Source organism: Eleutherodactylus coqui, unplaced genomic scaffold, assembly GCF_035609145.1.
Source record: "Eleutherodactylus coqui strain aEleCoq1 unplaced genomic scaffold, aEleCoq1.hap1 HAP1_SCAFFOLD_30, whole genome shotgun sequence".
NCBI lineage: Eukaryota > Metazoa > Chordata > Amphibia > Anura > Eleutherodactylidae > Eleutherodactylus > Eleutherodactylus coqui.
In genome coordinates, this window is record NW_027102247.1 from 937,859 (window position 1) to 942,910 (window position 5,052).

Genomic DNA, 5,052 nt, shown 5'->3' on the forward strand with positions numbered 1-5,052 from the left:
ATTCTAGGATAGATATGTTCCTGCTGCCGCGGGCAGGCCTCGAGGGGGTTTTACAGGCGGATATTGGAACAATATCATGGTCTGACCACGCCCCCATATCCTTAACGCTCCAAGAGAGCCCATTTCAATAAATGGCGGCATGGTTGCGTGTTTTTTTGCGCTTGCAAATGTGCTTGATTCGTGCTAACAAAAGTACAGTAAGGGCCGCTTCACACAAACATATTTGTTTCAATGGATGCCTTCAGAATTCTCTTTACTCACACATTTCGCATGCGTGCAAAACCTCACCATGCTCTATTTTTGTGCACATTTGCGCACCAAGGGTCCCTGTACAAGTCTATGGGAAGTGTGCACGTAACCGATTCCTATCTCCAAAAAAAGTTATAATAAACAGCGATAAAGTCTTATAAACTCCAAAATGGTACAAATAAAAACTACAGGACATCACGCAAAAACACGAGCCATCGCACAAGTATCATGCGATACTTCCGCCATGTATCACGTGGACATGAGGCCTAAATCTAAGTGCTTGGTTGTTAGCAGCCGCAGCTGCGCTGCACCTCTTGCTCATCAGTTTTTTTTCCTGCTTTTGGAAACTGCTGTAGGAAAGGGGGTGCACCAGTACTGGAGGTACTGCAATACCAGGTCAATGTGCGGAGTGGACAGAGCAAGCACTTTTTCCAGCTCCCTGTTCTAAAAATCCATTTAATATATGATCCCCAGATAGGGGACGTATCAGATGCAACACGCTCAGCCAGCACTCCGGGCACACCCACAATGCACTGAGGGAGCCGGAAGACCTTTGCATAGCCCCGCCCAACGCCTTCTCAACCAGGGTGAGCCGTCCCCGCGGGAGACCCGCGCCTGAATGGAGCATGTCCGGATTTTTTCCTGCACGCGGGACCCGCGCCTGCAGGTAAAAATGACATCCGCAGGTATTTTACTACCTGCAGGTGTCTAATGCATCCATATCCATTGCATAGCGCCGATCGCAATGTCGGGGGTGGGGGGGTCCGAACAGCCCGGGATGACAGCTCCATGCTGCGGACACCGACAGCATGGAGCTGTCACGTCCAGAGCCCGAGGGGCTTTATTCTCTGCAGGACACATGTTTTTACTTCCTCAGAGAATAAAGCCCACTTCGGGAGGACGTAAAAACACTATGGCCCGGGGCGTGGCTTAGCAAGCAAGGAGAGAGGTCGCACGCTGTTTTGCTCCTCCACAGAATCTCCCTTTTCAGCCCTTTTCTGGGTCAAATCAGTGACCCAAACAGAGGCAGACAAGAGCACAGCACCTGGGGACCCACCAGAACCCACAACCGGCCCGGACAAGGCTCACCTGGTGATCTCCAGCCGCCAAAAAGAAGCCGAAGAGCCGCGGCCCTGCACAGCGGCCCGCGCCCTAACCCGACAAGTACCGCGCTCAGAAACACCCGGCGAGGACCGCTCACGGAGCGCCAAGCAGAGGACTATGGCACAAGGTAACCCCTGCCGACTTGGAGGGGAGGCTCTGTCACCCTCAGTGCCCGCGCTCTCACCGCAGCGCCTTGCAAATACACAGCCGCGGCTCCCTCCCTCTGAATATACCGCCGTGGCCACCAACCTGCAACTCGGCGGCACATACAATCATCAGGGTGATCCCCCGCTGGACTAATCCCCACGCTGGTGGTTTTCCCCCTCCTGCTCCCCAGAGCCGACAATCAGCACGGGCGGGCACACCGGAAGATCTGCACCTAGTCTCTAGCTCCCTGTGAGGCAGCGGCCATCTCGCCCCCCCTCCCCCCTGAGTCGAGCAGGCTGCTTGGCATACTAGCCAGACCAGAGCAGAAAAGTAAAAAAGAGAGGATACTGTGATCCTCCCAGCACATCAACACCAGGCAAAGTTTAAAGCAGTACTCACTATTTCTGACGTGCAGCGGGGGAACGGAGGTCCTCTCCCCGGAGCTCTCAGACCGACAGCAGGCTCCATTAAAGTGTAGTGCAATTCAAATATCAATGCACCACAGCACCATCTAGTGGCCAAAACAGAGATAACCAGGACCTGAACCTCTTCTCATCCCTTTCTCAAAGCACTAAACAAAGCCAATCCTTGCCCATTAGAAAGAGCAACGAGGCCCCTAAGGCCTCCTTCCCACGAGCGTGACGGGCTCCGCCGCGTAATATTACGCAGTGAAGCCCGTCACGGCGCCCCCCAGAGACCCCATACTTACCAGCGGAAGATCGCGTGAAGACACTTCCCTGCACACCGCCGTCGCGTCATGTGACACGCCCACCGCGTCACATGACGCGGCCGGCCGTGTCACGTGACGCGCCGGCCGCGTCATATGACGCGCGGCGGTAGGCGGGGAAGCGTTTTTTCACGCTATCTTCCGCTGGTTGCAGCGGGAGATAGCGTGAACGGAAGCCGTCAGCGCGTACACCCGCAGCAAATAGAACATGCTGCGGGTGACAACGGGAGATTTCACGGTGCGTAATTCCGCGGTGGAATTACGCATCGTGTGCATTGTGCTATTAGGTTCAATAGAACCTAATAGCATGGGGCAACGCAGCGGATTTTTGCCACGGATTTACGCGGCGTAAATCCGTTCGTGGGAAGGAGGCCTAAGGCCTCATGTCCACGGGGAAAATAAGAATTAAAATCCGCAGCGGATTTTAACTCTTCTCCCGCGCGCGGATCCGCACCCCATAGGGATGCATTGACCACCCGCGGGTAGATAAATACCCGCGGATCGTCAATAAAAGTGATTTTTAAAAAAATGGAGCATGAAAAAAATCTGGACCATGCTCCATTTTCATGCGGGTCTCCCGCGGGGACGGCTCCCGCGGGCTTCTATTGAAGCCTATGGAAGCCGTCCGGATCCGCGGGACACAAAAATCATATTTTACTTACACGCTCCGGTTCTTCTCTTCGGCGCCGCGCCATCTTCTCTCAGTCGCGGCCGGATCATTTTGCTTCGGCCCGGCGCATGCGCGAGGCACGTCACCGACGTCATCATGCACATCCGCCGAGCCGAAGAATGAAGATCCGGCCGCGACGAGAGAAGATGACGCCGCCGCGAAGAGAAGAAACGGAGCGGATGGGAGGTGAGTTTATTCTCATTTATTCCCATTTTCAGCGCTCATGTCCGCGGGGCAGGAGGGACCCGCTGCAGATTCTACATGGAGAATCTGCAGCGGATCTGATTTTCCCCGTGGACATGAGGCCTAAGTGTGTTGAGAAGAGGGACCCACAGTTAAAGGGGTTGTCCCGAGGCAGCAAGTGGGTCTATACACTTCTGCATGGCCATAATAATGCACTTTGTAATGTACATTGTGCATTAATTATGAGCCATACAGAAGTTATAAAAAGTTTTATACTTACCTGCTCCGTTGCTGGCGTCCTCGTCTCCATGGTGCCGACTAATTTTCGCCCTCCGATGGCCAAATTAGCCGCGCTTGCGCAGTCCGGGTCTTCTCCTCTTCTCTATGGGGCTCCGTGTAGCTCCGTGTAGCTCCGCCCCGTCACGTGCCGATTCCAGCCAATCAGGAGGCTGGAATCGGCAATGGACCGCACAGAAGCCCTGCGGTCCATGAAGACAGAGGATCCCGGCGGCCATCTTCAGCAGGTGAGTATGAAGACGCCGGACCGCCGGGATTCAGGTAAGCGCTGTGCGGGTGGTTTTTTTAACCCCTGCATCGGGTTGTCTCGCGCCGAACGGGGGGGGGGGGTTTAAAAAAAAAAAAAACCCGTTTCGGCGCGGGACATCTCCTTTAACTACAAGGAGAATACCTCCCCACCTTACTGCCAAGTGATCTGTGGAGGAATATCTGCATAGCCAGACTGCTATATAGAAACTGTCAGCAACCCACAAAGACAGACCCTGTGCCAAAGGGTACTGACAGAAAAACACTATATAGCCTCCTCAGCATTACAAAATAGCCTGGAAGCAAGTCCCAGCCCCCGCAACACCCAAGGAAGCAATACATCGCGCGCCTCGCAGGCGCAAATATCAAATTCCCGGTGCGACCCAGCGGACTCCTCAATCCCAAACACTTTCTTCTCAGCAAATACTGATAGTTCTAAAAAAAGAAAGGACTCTTATCAGGCAAAGCCACACTTAACAAATCTTCAAAACTCTACAGGAGCGCTACCTAAGGCACTCAAGATGGAATAGCAGGACTCTATGTTCTAACTCCACCCGCCACATGAGGCTCCTCAGCAACACATAACAGGACCACTCAACATCAATGAGCTTCTAAAGGAACTTTTAACAAACAACTACGCCTTCCAACGCCTCCATAAAGAATACGCCACCCAGTAGACCACTATACAACAAATAGCGACCAATCCACAGCGCATATCCAAGAATTAACTATTCAGGATGGTTAAGCGACGTATTAAAGCAACGGCCCCCAGGAGACTCTCAGAGTACTTCCCGCCTGGCACACAGAGCAACAAAAACAAACCCGCCACATCTCATTCAAACATCCCCGTAACCGAAGAAATACCCAACACCCACAGCCCTGCGGCTCTGTCTCCATACTCCTCCACAGGATCTCTCCCGCCTACCCCAGCCAATCCCAACACCTCCCCTGGAAGCGAAGGGAAAAGGAATGTTCAGGACCCCCTACCAGCCTCCCCCTCCCCAAAAGGACCGGCGGCAAAAAAGAGCCAAAATAACAATCCACAAGAAACTCCCCCGCAGACAGATCCTATCAACAATCTCCAAGCTTATCCCGACTCTGAAAGCCCCTTAACTATAAACGCTCTGAAGACTATGCTAATCTCGCTGCAAAAGGACATTTCTAAAGATATACAGAGCCTCTCTGGTCAATTACAATCTAACATCGACCACCTAGCTACCAGAACTGACCACCTTGAACGGAAAATGGGAGAATTTACCAAAGCCCACAACGAGTTGGTAGATGCGCATGGCAGTATGGAAGAAGTCGCATATTTGAGAGAGAAGGTCATAGACTTGGAAGACCGATCCAGAAGAAACAATCTCAAATTTAGGGGAGTTCCAGAGACTGTGACCCCCCCTGACATTCCACAATATATACTCAAATTACT

The 5,052-nt window shown here is 52.8% G+C and overlaps 1 pseudogene; it reads right to left on the reverse strand.

The window, feature by feature from the left end:
* Positions 1–608: 608 nt before the first annotated feature.
* On the reverse strand, positions 609–736 carry LOC136601087 (U2 spliceosomal RNA; annotated as a pseudogene).
* Between the last annotated feature and the right edge of the window lie 4,316 nt (positions 737–5,052).